Source organism: Triticum aestivum, chromosome 6A (genome assembly GCF_018294505.1).
Source record: "Triticum aestivum cultivar Chinese Spring chromosome 6A, IWGSC CS RefSeq v2.1, whole genome shotgun sequence".
NCBI lineage: Eukaryota > Viridiplantae > Streptophyta > Magnoliopsida > Poales > Poaceae > Triticum > Triticum aestivum.
Window position 1 is genome coordinate 594,600,670 of NC_057809.1, and position 17,701 is coordinate 594,618,370.

General features: G+C 45.3%; 1 non-coding gene across 1 annotated transcript; it reads right to left on the reverse strand.

Moving 5' to 3' along the window:
* Positions 1-7,291: 7,291 nt before the first annotated feature.
* On the reverse strand, positions 7,292-7,372 carry TRNAL-AAG (transfer RNA leucine (anticodon AAG)). The gene has a single exon. It is a non-coding gene; the product is annotated as a tRNA-Leu (tRNA).
* Between the last annotated feature and the right edge of the window lie 10,329 nt (positions 7,373-17,701).

The following is a 17,701-nucleotide window of genomic DNA, read 5'->3' on the forward strand; positions in this document are numbered from 1 at the left end:
GTCGGCGGGGGAGGGGGGTGGGGTGGGGTGTCGGTGGATCTGGGGCGGGGGGCGGCGGGGAGGGGGACGCGGCTCACGCGAGGGAGGGCGACGGGGGTCTGGCGTTGGTGGGGCGGTGGTTTATACGGCGTGAGGGTGACGGCGCGGTGATTTATACGGCGTGAGGGTGACGGCGCGGTGCTCTGCTTGGGGATGGAGAGAACGTGGAGGAATTCGGCCTGCGGCCGGGGGTGTCGGTGCTGCTCCTCTTGGCAGGGTTTCTTCACCCTTCTTCTTCTCTGACGCCGCACAAGTTTTTGATCACGTTTCTACACAAAAATCCGAAGTAAAGGTCGGAAACAGAACGACTCAAAGTTAGCCGCACGCTCCACGTGTCAACTGAGGATAGGGATCAACGAACTACTCACGAAATGAATTTCATTAGTCTTCTAGGCAGATGAAGTACAATTTGCGCAACGTTACGACCATCGGCATGGTCGCCAGACAGCCATGGCGAAACACGGTATTGTTCGAAATGGTAACTTGTCGTTCGCGTGAAAAGAATTGGTGAAGTCATGGAGAGAGAAAAAAAGTGAGTTACGTCGTTGTATCTACATAAGTTACGCGAAGCCTCGAGGATATCTTTTTAGGTGAGAGCTCCCGCAGGGATTTAGCTTCTCATAATGAACTCTTGTCCTAGCAAATTGAGTTGGCTTGCAAATGCGTTTTTATTATTAGATCACATGCACCAATCGCTTCACACTAATTAATTCAGGAAAAACGGAAGATGTATTTCTATATTTGTATGTAATCAATAGAAGGCTTTATAGATAAAGCTTTGAGGAGAAAAGTTGGGTGAGTCTAGATGTATGGGAATGAGAAGGTATGGAACCATAGTGTTTAAATATTAATAATAATGTCCATCAACAACATGGACAAATGTGATAATGATAGAGCAGGGCCATTATATAGAGTTGCGAAGTTATTCCTACCTACCGTTTGCTGTGAATTTCATGTTCGGTTTCTAGCCTAAAGTCACTATACATAAATTTAGCTGTGCCACAACACCTTAGCCGCAGACATGTTTGATTAATTCAGATTGGCTAGAGCATAGAAGAACAAAAATTTGCACATGAAATCGTTATAAAGCCGTTGACTATAATTATAAGTATGTTGTCCTCAGAGAAGGCAAATTCTCTTGGTCTCAAATTTAGTTTGCCACACTTTCTTTAAACGATATAATCCACGGGTGTCATAGGCTAAGTTTCTTATCAAGTCTTGTTACACTTATGGTGGACAATTTTTTCTACCACACTTTTTTCGCTGGACCATGATTTACACAAAATTAGTTGTGGCAAAGTGATGTCCTTCATCGACAGTTTCCACGATGACTTGCATGCCATTGCTACTAGAATATACTTCTCGATTTCTACTCCTATAAAAGACGCGGCAGGTGATTATCTTGTGTTTATTGTTCGTCATTTTCGACCTCTGACATGCTTCTAATGCAGGCGAGATAACACTGGCGGAGCTTAGTGAGGGCAAAACCAGGCCGTGGCCCGTCCAGCTCTTGAGAAAAAAAAATTGTGCATCTAACAACCCAATCCATCTAGTAGCAGACCAAACCTAGCAGCACTCTCCTCGCATCCATCCAGATCCAGGGCCCAACATTGCCTCGCATCCAGCTCTGAGCTTTCTGCCCCCGATTCAATGCTGAGCCAAGCTATGACAACTACTCGGTACACCGCATAGGAGTCGGAGAGGTCCAGTAGCCAGGCAGCCGACTACTGCAACAAGCACAAGACCGCAAAACCAGCCAGCCAGCACCCATGAATTTTCTTTCTTTCTCCAAATTTTACTTCACAACATCATCTTGATACCACTTTCCCTGTATAGTGTTAGGCTATACCGTTGTAGCAATCTGAAATTTCACTAATTAATGCCTACTTAATTGTATGGTTTAGAATTAAAAAAATTGGCCGGCCCAACTAATTTGTTGTAGCTCTTGTTGGAAATATGCCCTAGAGGCAATAATAAATTAGTTATTATTATATTTCCTTGTTCATGATAATCGTTTATTATCCATGCTAGAATTGTATTGATAGGAAACTCAGATACATGTGTGGATACATAGACAACACCATGTCCCTAGTAAGCCTCTAGTTGACTAGCTCGTTGATCAATAGATGGTTACGGTTTCCTGACCATGGACATTGGATGTCATTGATAACGGGATCACATCATTAGGAGAATGATGTGATGGACAAAGACCCAATCCTAAGCCTAGCACAAGATCATGTAGTTCGTATGCTAAAGCTTTTCTAATGTCAAGTATCATTTCCTTAGACCATGAGATTGTGCAACTCCCGGATACCGTAGGAGTGCTTTGGGTGTGCCAAACGTCACAACGTAACTGGGTGGCTATAAAGGTACACTACGGGTATCTCCGAAAGTGTCTGTTGGGTTGGCACGAATCGAGACTGGGATTTGTCACTCCGTATAAACGGAGAGGTATCTCTGGGCCCACTCGGTAGGACATCATCATAATGTGCACAATGTGATCAAGGAGTTGATCACGAGATGATGTGTTATGAAACGAGTAAAGAGACTTGCCGGTAACGAGATTGAACAAGGTATCGGGATACCGACGATCGAATCTCGGGCAAGTATCGTACCGCTAGACAAAGGGAATTGTATACGGGATTGATTAAGTCCTTGACATCGTGGAACATGTGGGAGCCAACATGGGTATCCAGATCCCGCTGTTGGTTATTGACTGGAGAGTCATCTCGGTCATGTCTGCATGTCTCCCGAACCCGTAGGGTCTACACACTTAAGGTTCGGTGACGCTAGGGTTATAGAGATATTAGTATGCGGTAACCCGGAAGTTTTTCAGAGTCCCGGATGAGATCCCGGACGTCACGAGGAGTTCCGGAATGGTCCGGAGGTAAAGAATTATATATAGGAAGTGCTATTTCGGCTATCGGGACAAGTTTCGGGGTCACCGGTATTGTACTGGGACCACCGGAAGGGTCCCGGGGGTCCACCGGGTGGGGCCACCTGCCCCGGGGGGCCACATGGGCTGTAGGGGGTGCGCCTTGGCCTGTATGGGCCAAGGGAACCAGCCCCAAGAGGCCCATGCGCCAAGAGATAAGGGAAAGAAAGAGTCCTAAAAGGGGAAGGCACCTCCGAGGTGCCTTGGGGAGGATGGACTCCTCCCTTGGCCGCACCCTTCCTTGGAGGAAGGGCCAAGGCTGCGCCCCCCCTCTCCCTTGGCCCTATATATAGTGGGGGAAGGGAGGGCAGCAGCACCTAAGCCCTGGCGCCTCCCTCTCCCTCCCATGACACACCTCCCTCCTCCCGCAGCGCTTAGCGAAGCCCTGTTGGAATCCCGCTACTTCCACCACCACGCCGTCGTGCTGCTGGATCTCCATCAACCTCTCCTTCCCCCTTGCTGGATCAAGAAGGAGGAGACGTCGCTGCTCCGTACGTGTGTTGAACACGGAGGTGCCGTCCGTTCGGCGCTAGGATCATCGGTGATTTGGATCACGACGAGTACGACTCCATCAACCCCGTTCTCTTGAACGCTTCCGCGCGCGATCTACAAGGGTATGTAGATCCACTCCTTCCTCGTTGCTAGATGACTCCATAGATTGATCTTGGTGACACGTAGGAAAATTTTGAATTATTGCTACGTTCCCCAACAGCTCTGCCACTGCGAGATAAGGCATCCGGCAAAAGGCCTAACCACTTTGCTTCATATTGGAAGAAAATTCCATAGTCTCTGCAGCCCCATATCCCGCACCCACTAATATGAAAGAGAAAATAGTTTGGATGAAACATAACATATTTTTAGTAATATATACAAAAACTAGGGCCTTTTCCTTAAATTCTATGAACATGTATTAGTCTATTTTAGGTCCAGCACTTTGCTAGTTCAAAGTTAATAAGTCATGTGCCGCATGCAGCTATGTAATCGATACTGACAAAAGTACCATTTCATGCTATCCAAATAGTCTACCAAAGGGAGCGTGTGTAATGGAAAGTAGCTGTCAGCTCGATCTTTTTTCACATTGTCAACTAGCGAGAAACCATTATCTTGTCGTGCCTAGTTTGAATTGCATTTTAGATTGGCCAAGGACAAAACTCTTTGCCACACCTCACAAGAATAAAGAATCAAAGATCTCGAAAAGTAAGTGCATCCTCCTTTGACGTGTTTATAGAAAGGGCACCACCATCTATCATTTGGAATTTCCCAGAGTTTTGATTTATCGGCTATGTGAATCTTCTCATGGATTAGAAGCCCTCATTGACGGCGGCCTTCACCTTAAACTGAAGATCCTCCACCTGTTCCTAGTTCCCCAGACGAGGTTTTTTTGCGGTCCAGGAGTGCAACCTCCTTGAAGGCGTGACCGAGAAAGCAGGGACCCCCTCCTGGCTCCCTGATGGCATGTTGGCCATGTATAACCATTCTTCCTACCATGGCTTCATGGTCTCGATGAACTTGTCTTTCGGCCAAGAGACATTGTTGATCTTCCTGATCATAGCCCCTCCGCACTCTATGAGAATGGGGCAGTTGTTGTGCGGCTTAACGCATAACAGCTTCAGCCAGAGCCTGAAATGGGGCTCTATGTGGAGGAATGCCTCACAAAAGGTGATGTAGGTGGCGATGTGAAGGATGCAGTTCAGGGCCAGGTGGTGGAACCGGAGCCCATAGAAAAACAGTAGGCCCTGAAAAAAGAGGTGAAGAGGAAAATTGAGTCCTCGGATAAGGTGGGAGATAAACATCACACGCTCTCCCTTCCGAGGTGTTGGAATTGAGGAGGCAGAGTAGACCGCGCCCTTGCTCACGGGGGATTGGCACTTAACCACCCCTTGTCCATGCAAAAATCGTCGAAAAGTTTCATAGCGTTTGAACTCCGCTTGGTATAGATTTTCTAGAAAACCAAAAACATGTAGAAAACATCAACATGCACTAGGCACTGGGTTAATAGGTTAGTTCCCAAAAATCATATAAAGTTGCATATTAAAGCATATAAATTATCCAAGATTGATAATATAATAGTATGAAATAATAATAAATTATAGATACGTTGGACACGTATCAGCATTACCGCCATGCAAAGCGTTGCATAAACATGATCTACAGTATCTGTCAGGCCGTGTTTGCCGCCTACTGGAACTAGAAGTCTAGCACGTCATTTGACGTGCAGATCATGTACGAGGGTGACGAGAAGACGAGCTCCGGTGTAAGGAAGCTTCTGCACACTAAAGTCCTCATGTATCTTACACTAATTAGAATTGCTACTTAATACACACTATACCGTCGGGACACATTAAGATTACTTCTAGCATCAGGTTCTTGGACCGAGCGGCACTCACAATCGAATGCACTAACTCCAAGCTCGCCATGTGCAGCCAAGACACATTAAGATTACTTCTAACATCAGGTTCTTGGACCGAGTGGCACTCACAATCGAATGCACTAACTCCAAACTCGCCACCTGCTACCAAACACGCGACAAATGGAGGTAGAGCTATGCACATATCGAGGGAGGGGGCATTGGCCCCCAGCCTTGGATCAAGTTGTGAAATATTTTTTTAGGCGAGGTTATATGAGATTCTTCTAGCAAGCTCCACCACTTCATACAATAGTTAGTTTTCAGCCCCGCAATCACGATCCTCATCCTCTTCTACAATCGGGTCTTTCGCTCGTTACCAGCACAGCTCACCGGGTGCGAACTATTTCATGGAGGGAGATAAAGAATGACAGATCATTGCATGCCTCGTGGTAAGAAACTTGGATGAAGCGGAGAGCTCCTTTCCACCTCTATTACAGCGGAGGAAATGGTGCAGGAGGGCTTGAGATGGCAGCCCAAAAAGGGGGGCTGGGGAGGTTGTCTTCCTGCCAGGAACATTGCGTTGGGGCTAACCAGAAAATTCTGGAAGGTCCCAAAACTTGTCCAACACCCTCCAATATATTCCAGAGGTGTTCCAAAACTTTTCCGGCTTAGTGGTTTACTTCGAAACATTTCTGTTATGATGGTTTACTCTGAAACATTTTCGATATCTCTGAAATAGTTCCATTTTTCTTTCTGAAACTTTTCTAGTGACTTTCTCTCAGACTCCTAACCTGGAACTTAGTAGGTAGATGACCCTTAAGTGTGTGACCCTATAGGTTCGATGAAGTATAGACATGTCTGGAACCCCTTCTGATGAATGATCAATAGCAGAACCATGGACATCCATACTGACCGCTATACCCACATGAATAAATATTCAAGTGAACCTTTAGTTACATGTGCTATTCATGTTGCTTCGCGATATGTTACAAAAACACGAGGTGAGATTTATCGGCATCCCCGTGAATCAACAACTTGTTGACTATGCCAGTTTCCTCGTTACGGCTTCTGTTCTCATTTCTCGTTCCCATGTTCCGGCATCCCTATGATCAAATAATAGTGTTTCTGGTCAGACGATGATTGATACTGTAACATTGAGAGGCCCTAAGAACATCTCTTCATCGTCAGAGGAGCAAACCCCAATCTTGAGCTATCTAGTCCCATGTCATAGTTTTTCGTGAACCTGTAAGCCGTCATAATAGCCACCTATTACATATGACATTTAACAAACCCCAAAGTTCATGAAACAAGTAGGAAGGAACTTGAGACTCTCATGGTCTAAGGAATTATGCAAATGTTTAATTTTCTTTGTGTTATGAACCATTAACTTGTGACGAATGTATCTCACAGCATAACAACAATTGGGTCGATTCAACACAAGTGTTCCTCTAGCATTATGTCCTCAGATTTTTTGGCATACTCATGCCCATGATCACGAAAACGTAACCATCATGCAACACTTGAGCTAGTTTTAGAGGCATGACTAGTAATACATTTTACCATTTATTATTCCACCAATTCACATGGGCTTTCCGCTGATCCGTTATGGATATATGGGCTGAAGGACCATTGCAATTATAGCACGAAATATAAACATTAATTACCAACTTGGGGATAATTAAATAATAATTGTTATTACTGCCTTTAGGACATATCTCCTACACAGACATGTTTGATTAATTCAAATTGGATAGAGCATAGAAGAACAAACATTGCACATGCAAGAGGTCAGATTGCCATAGAACCCTTGACTACAATTGTAAGAATGTCGGCCTCGGAGATGGTAGTTTCTCTCGGCCTCAATTTTAATTTGCCACACTTTGCCACACTTTCTCTTGAGCATATATGCATCAACAAAACATATTGACCACAGTGATGATGCATGTGGGGAAAAAAGGCAAAAGAATTTTTGACCAGAGTGGGATTTGAACCCACGCCCTTTCGGACCAGAGCCTTAATCTGGCGCCTTAGACCAACTCGGCCATCTGATCTTTGGTGCTATTTCGCCCAACGTACCCTTGAATTAGACTAAACAAGTTACCGTTTTGTCTCCCTTCTGGAATCTTTGTATACCTGCCCACGGCATACAGCCAGCGTCGGACGAAGTACCTCGTTTTCAGATCCCATACGTCACTTTCTTCCAACCCAATGGTAGACCCGTCAAGCAAGTCTGCTGGTGGCGGCCAACCGGCTGCCATGGAGTCCCTGTCGTCGTTGGATCTAGATTATCACCATCTACTGATCTGCCAGTACAAAGCTAACCAACTCGAATAAGAAACCCAACCAACCAACGAACCATTTGTCGTTCTCTCCCCCGTGAACTCTCGAATGGATTCTAGTTGGCACGCGCGAGCGTCCCCATTGGACCCTGTACCGTACCCTCGATCTTACTTATTACTCCCTCCGTAAACTAATATAAGAGCGTTTAGATTACTATTTTAGTGATCTAAACACTCTTATATTAGTTTACAGAGGGAGTATTTAGCATGATAAACCCAAGCGTAAGTGGAAGCGAAAGGTTTATGCGGCTTCCGCGGTTCGTAGGAGTGCTAGGATTTGAACAGCCAAAAAATTTCATGATGACCTATGAAAGGAATCTTTTGGAATAACAGAGGTCTTAAGGACTTGGCTAAAAGAAGGTTCCTTGCTGAGGCGTCTCTTGAGCATCGATTAGATTTCATTGCTCTTTCTGAAACTGGTAGGGATAATTTTGCGCCCCAGTTTCTCAATACTTTATCGGGTGGTGTCGATTTTGATTGGCATTGCCTTCCTCCGCGAGGAAGATCGGGTGGGATCTTGCTTGGAGTGAGATGCGATTCACTGGAAGTTCGTAGTGTAGTGATGAGTGACTTTGCGGTTAAATTTCGGGTCAAGTCCAAAGCCGATGGTTTTAACTGGGCTCTGGTGGCGGTGTATGGTGCCGCACAACCTGAGTTTAAACCGGAGTTTTTGGAGGACCTTGTTCGAATTTGCGGATCCGAGCAGCTCCCAATTTTGGTTGCGGGTGACTTCAATATCATTAGGAGGAGAGATGAAAAGAATAATGATAATTTTGACGGAAGATGGTCATTTATGTTCAATACCATTATTGAAAGCTTGGATCTGAGAGAGATAGAGCTTTCCGATAGAAAGTTTACCTGGGCTAACGCGTTGCCAAACCCGACGTATGAGAAGCTGGATCGAGTTCTCGCGAGTGTCGAGTGGGAACAAAAGTTCCCTCTCGTAACGGTCCACGCTCTCTCGCACGGAATCTCGGATCACACACCTTTATTCGTGGTCTCAGGTGAGCCAAACCACGTGGGAAACAAAAACACCTTTTCTTTCGAACTTGCATGGTTTGAACGAGAAGGCTTCCTGGATCTGGTAGCCAGGGAATGGGCTAAGGATGCAGGAGGCACGTGTTGGAAATATGCCCTAGAGGCAATAATAAAAGTATTATTATATTTCCTTGTTCATGATAATTGTCTTTTATTCATGCTATAACTGTATTATCCGGAAATCGTAATACACGTGTGAATACATAGACCACAATATGTCCCTAGTGAGCCTCTAGTTGACTAGCTCGTTGTGATCAACATATAGTCATGGTTTCCTGGCTATGGACATTGGATGTCGTTGATAACGGGATCACATCATTAGGAGAATGATGTGATGAACAAGACCCAATCCTAAGCCTAGCACAAAGATCGTGTAGTTCGTTTGCTAGAGCTTTGCCAATGTCAAGTATCTCTTCCTTTGACCATGAGAGCGTGTAACTCCTGGATACCGTAGGAGTGCTTTGGGTGTATCAAACGTCACAACGTAACTGGGTGACTATAAAGGTGCACTACAGGTATCTCCGAAAGTATCTATTGTTTTATGCGGATCGAGACTGGGATTTGTCACTCCGTGTAAACGGAGAGGTATCTCTGGGCCCACTCGGTAGGACATCATCATATGCGCAATGTGACCAAGGAGTTTATCACGGGATGATGTGTTACGGAACGAGTAAAGTGACTTGCCGGTAACGAGATTGAACAAGGTATTGGATACCGACGATCGAATCTCGGGCAAGTAACATACCGATAGACAAAGGGAATTGAATACGGGATTGATTAAGTCCTTGACATCGTGGTTCATCCGATGAGATCATCGTGGAACATGTGGGAGCCATCATGGGTATCCAGATCCCGCTGTTGGTTATTGACCGGAGAACGTCTCGGTCATGTCTACATGTCTCCCGAACCCGTAGGGTCTACACACTTAAGGTTCGATGACGCTAGGGTTATAAAGGAAGTTTGTATGTGGTTACCGAATGTTGTTCGGAGTCCTGGATGAGATCCCGGACGTCACGAGGAGTTCCGGAATGGTCCGGAGGTAAATATTTATATATGGGAAGTCCTATTTTGGCCACCGGAAAATGTTCGGGATTTTTCGGTATTGTACCGGGAAGGTTCTAGAAGGTTCCGGAGTGGGGCCCACCTGCATGGGGGGACCCACATGGACGTGGGTAGTGGGGGCAAGGCCCCACACCCCTGGTCAAGGCGCACCAAGATCCCCCCTTAGAAGGAATAAGATCATATCCCGAAGGGATAAGATCAAGATCCCTAAAAAGGGGGGATAACAATCGGTGGGGAAGGAAATAATGAGATTTCTTTCCTCCCACCTTGGCCAACGCCCCAATGGACTTGGAGGGCAAGAAACCAGCCCCTCCACCCCTATATATAGTGGGGAGGCGCATGGGAGCTATACACGAAGTTCTGGCGCAGCCCTCCCCCTCTCACAAGTACTCCTCCTCTCCCGCGGTGCTTGGCGAAGCCCTGCAGGATTGCCACGCTCCTCCACCACCACCACGCCGTTGTGCTGCTGCTAGATGGAGTCTTCCTCAACCTCTCCCTCTCTCCTTGCTGGATCAAGGCTTGGGAGACGTCACTGGACTGTATGTGTGTTGAACGCGGAGGTGCCGTGCGTTCGGCACTTGATCATCGGTGATTTGAATCACGACGAGTACGACTCCATCAACCCCGTTCACTTGAACGCTTCCGCTTAGCGATCTACAAGGGTATGTAGATGCATTCTCTTTCTACTCGTTGCTGGTCTCTCCATAGATAGATCTTGGTGACACGTAGGAAAATTTTGAATTTCTGCTACGTTCCCCAACAGTGGCATCATGAGCTAGGTCTATTGCGTAGATTCTTTGCACGAGTAGAACACAAAGTAGTTGTGGGCGTTGATGTTGTTCAATATGCTTACCGTTACTAGTCCAATCTTGTTTCGACGGTATTGTGGGATGAAGCGGCCCGGACCGACCTTACACGTACTCTTACGTGAGACAGGTTCCACCGATTGACATGCACTTGGTGCATAAGGTGGCTAGCGGGTGCCAGTCTCTCCCACTTTAGTCGGAACGGATTCGATGAAAAGGGTCCTTATGAAGGGTAAATAGCAATTGGCATATCACGTTGTGGTCTTGCGTAGGTAAGAAACGTTCTTGCTAGAAACCCATAGCAGCCACGTAAAACATGCAACAACAATTAGAGGATGCCTAACTTGTTTTTGCAGGGTATGCCATGTGATGTGATATGGCCAAGAAGAATGTGATGAATGATATGTGATGTATGAGATTGATCATGTTCTTGTAATAGGATTCACGACTTGCATGTCGATGAGTATGACAACTGGCAGGAGCCATAGGAGTTGTCTTTATTTATTGTATGACCTGCGTGTCATTGAAGAACGCCATGTAAACTACTTTACTTTATTGCTAAACGCGTTAGTCATAGAAGTAGAAGTATTCGTTGGCGTGACAACTTCATGAAGACACGATGATGGAGATCATGATGATGGAGATCATGGTGTCGTGCCGGTGACGATGATGATCATGGAGCCCCGAAGATGAAGATCAAAAGGAGCAAAATGATATTGGCCATATCATGTCACTATTTGATTGCATGTGATGTTTATCATGTTTATGCATCTTGTTTGCTTAGGACGACGGTAGTAAATAAGATGATCCCTTACAAAATTTCAAGAAGTGTTCTCCCCTAACTGTGCACCGTTGCTACAGTTCGTCGCTTCTAAGCACCACGTGATGATCGGGTGTGATGGATTCTTACGTTCACATACAACGGGTGTAAGACAGTTTTACACAGCGAAAACACTTAGGGTTAACTTGACGAGCCTAGCATGTGCAGACATGGCCTCGGAACACGGAGACCGAAAGGTCGAGCATGAGTCGTATGGTAGATACGATCAACATGAGGATGTTCACCGATGATGACTAGTCCGTCTCACGTGATGATCGGACACGGCCTAGTTGACTCGGATCATGTGATCACTTAGATGACCAGAGGGATGTCTATCTAAGTGGGAGTTCATAAGATGAACTTAATTATCCTGAACATAGTCAAAAGACCTTTTGCAAATTATGTCGTAAGCTCGCGCTTTAGTTCCACTGTTTAGATATGTTCCTAGAGAAAATATAGTTGAAAGTTGATAGTAGCGATTATGCGATCAGTAGAAAGCTTATGTCCTTAATGCACCGCTCAGTGTGCTGAACCCCAACGTCGTTTGTCGATGTTGCGAACATCGGACATACACGTTTTGATAACTACGTGATAGTTCAATTAAATGGTTTAAGTAGAGGCACCAAAGACGTTTTCGAAACGTCGCGGAACATATGAGATGTTTCGAGGGCTGAAATTGGGATTTCAGGCTCGTGCCCACGTTAAGAGGTATAAGACCTCCGACGATTTTCTTAGCCTGCAAACTAAGGGAGAAAAGCTCAATCGTTGAGCTTGTGCTCAGATTGTCTGAGCACAACAATCACTTGAATCGAGTGGGAGTTGATCCTCCAGATGAGATAGTGATGTTTCCCCAAAGTCATTGCCACCAAGCTGCTAGAGCTTCGTGATTAACTATAACATATCAGGGATAGATATGATGATCCTTGAAATATTCATGATGTTTGACACCGCGAAAGTAGAAATCAAGAAGGAGCATCAATTGTTGATGGTTGGTGAAACCACTAGTTTCAAGAAGGGCAAGGGAACAAAGGGATACTTCATGAAACGGCAATTCAGCTGCTGCTCTAGTGAAGAAACCCAAGGTTGAACCCAAACCCGAGACTAAGTGCTTCTGTAATAAGGGGAACAACCACTGGAGCAGCATTACCCTAGATACTTGGTAGGTGAGAAGGCTGGCAAGGTCGATAGAAGTATATTGGATATACATTATGTTAATGTGTACTTTACTAGTACTCCTAGTAGCACCAGGGTATTGGATACCGGTTCGGTTGCTAAGTGTTAGTAACTCGAAATAAAAGGCTACGGAATAAACGGAGACTAGCTAAAGGAGAGCTGACGATATGTGTTGGAAGTGTTTCCAAGTTTGATGTGATCAAACATCGCATGCTCCCTCTACCATCAATATTAGTATTAAACCTGAATGGTTTATTGAATCTTGATCGTAGTGATACACATTTTCATGCCAAAAGATATAAGATAGTAATGATAGTACCACTTACTTGTGGCACTGCCATGTAAGTCATAATGGTATAAAACGCATGAAGAAGCTCCATGTTGATGGATCTTTGGACTCACTCGTTTTGAAAAGTTTGAGACATGCGAACCATGTCTATTGGTGTATATGCATGAAGAAACTCCATGCAAATGGACCGTTTGGACTCACTTGATTTTGAATCACTTGAGATATGCAAATCATACCACATGGGCAAGATGACTGAAAAGCCTCGTTTTCAGTAAGATGGAACAAGATAGCAACTTGTTGGAAGTAACACATTTTGATGTGTCCAATCCAATGAGTGCTGAGGCATGCAGTGAATATCGTTATGATCTTACTTCACAGATGATTCGAGTAGATGTTGAGAATATTTACTTGATGAAACACAAGTCTGAATTATTGAATGGTTCAAGTAATTTCAGAGTGAAGTAGAAGATCATTGTGACAAGAGGATAAAATGTCTATGATATGATCATAGAGATGAATATCTGAGTTACGAGTTTTGGCACACAATTAAGACATTGTGGAAATTGTTTCGCAATTAATACCGCCTGGAACACCATAGTGTGATGGTGTGTCCGAACATCATAGTTGCACCCTATTGGATATGGTGCGTACCATGATGTCTCTTATCGAATTACCACTATTGTCCATGGGTTAGGCATTAGAGACAACCACATTCACTTTAAATAGGGCACCACGTGATTCCGTTGAGATGACACCGTATGAATTATGGTTTAGAGAAACCTAAGTTGTCGTTTCTTAAAAGTTTGGGGCTGCGATGCTTATATGAAAAAGTTTCAGGTTGATAAGCTCGAACCCAAAGCGGATAAAATGCATCTTCATAGGAAACCCAAAACAGTTGGGTATACCTCCTAATTCAGATCCGAAAGCAATATGGATTGTTTCTTGAATCGGGTCCTTTCTCGAGGAAAAGTTTCTCTCGAAAGAATTGAGTGGGAGGATGGTGGAAACTTGATGAGGTTATTGAACCGTCTCTTCAACTAGTGTGTGGCAGGGCACAAGAAGTTGTTCCTGTGGCACCTACACCAATTGAAGTGGAGCTTGTGATGTTGATCATGAAACTTCGGATCAAGTCACTGCCAAACCTCGTGGGATGACAAGGATACATACTACATCAGAGTGGTACGTAATCCTGTCTTGGAAGTCATGTTGCTGGACAACAATGAACCTATGAGCTATGGAGAAGCGATGGTGGGCCCGGATTCCGATAAATGGCTTGAGGCCATAAAATCCAAGAGAGGATCCATGTATGAAAACAAAGTGTAGACTTTGGCAGAACGGCTCGATGGTCGTAAGGCTAATGAGTATAGGTGGATTTCAAAAGGAAGACGGACAATGATGGTAAATGTCACCATTAAGAAAGCTCGACTTGTCGTTAAGATGTTTTCCGACAAGTTCAAGGAGTTGACTACGATGAGATTTTCTCACTCGTAGCGATGCTAAGAGTCTGTTGGAATTATATTAGCGATTACTGCATTATTTATGAAATCTTGCAGATAGGATGTCAAAACATTGTTTCCTCGACGATTTTAATGAGGAAAGGTTGTATGTGATACAACCGGAAGGTTTTGTCAATCCCGAAAGATGCTAATAAGTATGCAAAGCTCCAGCAATCCTTCTAAGGACTGGAGTGAGCATCTCGGAGTTGGAATGTATGCTTTGATGATGATCAAAAATTTTGGGTTTGTACAAAGTTTATGAGAAACTTGTATTTCCAAAGAAGTGAGTGGGAGCACTATAGAATTTCTGATGAGTATATGTTGTTGACATATTGTTGATCAGAAATGACGTAGAATTTCTGGAAAGCATATATGGTTATTTTGAAAGTGTTTTTCAATGGAAAGCCTGGATTAAGCTACTTGAACATTGAGCATCAAGATCTATAAGGATAGATCAAAATGCTTAATAATACTTTCAAATGAGCACATACCTTGACATGATCTTGAAGGTGTTCAAGATGGACCAGTCAAAGAAGGAGTTCTTGCCTGAGTTGTAAGGTACGAAGTTAAGACTTAAAGCTCGACCACGGCAGAATAGAGAGAAAGGACGAAGGTCGTCCCCTATGCTTAAGACGTAGGCTCTTCAGTATGCTATGCTGTGTACCGCACCTGAAGTGTGCCTTGCCATGAGTCAGTCAAGGGGTACAAGAGTGATCCAAGAATGGCTCACAGGACAGCGGTCAAAGTTATCCTTAGTAACTAGTGGACTAAGGAATTTTCTCGATTATGGAGGTGGTAAAAGAGTTCGTCGTAAAGGTTACGACGATGCAAGCTTGACACCTATCCGGATAGCTCTGAGTACAGAGACCGGATACATATAATGGAGCAATAATTTAGAATAGCTCCAAGTAGAACAGTTGTTTGGAATAGCTCCAAATAGAGCGTGGTAGCTGCATCTAGGAGATGACATAGAGATTTGTAAAGCACACACGGATCTGAAAGGTTCAGACCCGTTGACTAAAACCTCTCTCACAAGCAACATGATCAAACATAAAACTCATTGAGTGTTAATCACATAGTGATGTGAACTAGACTACTGACTCTAGTAAACTCTTGGGTATTAGTCACATGGCGATGTGACCTGTGAGAGTTAATCACATGGCGATGTGAACTAGATTATTGACTCTAGTGCAAGTGGGAGACTGTTGGAAATATGCCCTAGAGGCAATAATAAAAGTATTATTATTATATTTCCTTGTTCATGATAATTGTCTTTTATTCATGCTATAACTGTATTATCCGGAAATCGTAATACACGTGTGAATACATAGACCACAATATGTCCCTAGTGAGCCTCTAGTTGACTAGCTCGTTGTGATCAACAGATAGTCATGGTTTCCTGGCTATGGACATTGGATGTCGTTGATAACGGGATCACATCATTAGGAGAATGATGTGATGGATAAGACCCAATCCTAAGCCTAGCACAAGATCATGTAGTTCGTATGCTAAAGCTTTTCTAATGTCAAGTATCATTTCCTTAGACCATGAGATTGTGCAACTCCCGGATACCGTAGGAGTGCTTTGGGTGTGCCAAACGTCACAACGTAACTGGGTGGCTATAAAGGTACACTACGGGTATCTCTGAAAGTGTCTGTTGGGTTGGCACGAATCGAGATTGGGATTTTGTCACTCCGTGTAAACGGAGAGGTATCTCTGGGCCCACTCGGTAGGACATCATCATAATGTGCACAATGTGACCAAGGGGTTGATCACGGGATGATGTGTTACGGAACGAGTAAAGAGACTTGCCGGTAACGAGATTGAACAAGGTATCGGTATACCCACGATCGAATCTCGGGCAAGTACCATACCGCTAGACAAAGGGAATTGTATACGGGATTGATTGAGTCCTTGACATCGTGGTTCATCCGATGAGATCATCGTGGAACATGTGGGAGCCAACATGGGTATCCAGATCCCGCTGTTGGTTATTGACCGGAGAACATCTCGGTCATGACTACATGTCTCCCGAACCCGTAGGGTCTACACACTTAAGGTTCGATGATGCTAGGGTTATAAAGGAAGTTTGTATGTGGTTACCGAATGTTGTTCGGAGTCCCGGATGAGATCCCGGACGTCACGAGGAGTTCCGGAATGGTCCGGAGGTAAAGATTTATATATAGGAAGTCCTGTTTCGGCCATCGGGACAAGTTTCGGGGTCATCGGTATTGTACCGGGACCACCGGAAGGGTCCCGGGGGCCCACCGGGTGGGGCCACCTGCCCCGGGGGGGCACATGGGCTGTAGGGGGTGCGCCTTGGCCTACATGGGCCAAGGGCACCAGCCCCAAGAGGCCCATGCGCCAAGAGAAGAGAAAAAGGGAAGAGTCCTAAAGGGGGAAGGCACCTCCGAGGTGCCTTGGGGAGGATGGACTCCTCCCCATCCTTAGCCGCACCCCTTCCTTGGAGGAGGGGGCAAGGCTGCGCCCTCCCCCTCTCCCTTGGCCCTATATATAGTGGGGAAAAGGAGGAGCAATGATACCTAAGGCCTTTGGTTGCCTCCCTCTCCCTCCCGTGACACCTCCTCCTCTCCCGTAGGTGCTTGGCGAAGCCCTACGGGATTGCCACGCTCCTCCATCACCACCGCACCGTTGTGCTGCTGCTGGATGGAGTCTTCCTCAACCTCTCCCTCTCTCCTTGCTGGATCAAGGCGTGGGAGACATCGTCGGGCTGTACGTGTGTTGAACGCGGAGGTGCCGTCCGTTCGGCACTAGGATCATCGGTGATCTGAATCACGACGAGTACGACTCCATCAACCCCGTTCACTTGAACGCTTCCGCTTAGCGATCTACAAGGGTATGTAGATGCACTCTCCTTCTACTCGTTGCTGGTCTCTCCATAGATAGATCTTGGTGATACGCGTAGGAAAATTTTGAATTTCTGCTACGTTCCCCAACAGTGGCATCATGAGCTAGGTCTATTGCGTAGATTCTTTGCACGAGTAGAACACAAAGTAGTTGTGGGCGTCGATATTGTTCAATATGCTTGCCGTTACTAGTCTTATCTTGATTCTGCGGCATCGTGGGATGAAGCGGCCCGGACCAACCTTACACGTACGCTTACGTGAGACCGGTTCCACCGACAAACATGCACTAGTTGCATAAGGTGGCTGGCGGGTGTCTGTCTCTCCCACTTTAGTCGGATCGGATTCGATGAAAAGGGTCCTTATGAAGGGTAAATAGCAATTGGCATATCACGTTGTGGTCTTTGCGTAGGTAAGAAACGTTCTTGCTAGAAACCCATAGCAGCCACGTAAACATGCAAACAACAATTAGAGGACGTCTAACTTGTTTTTG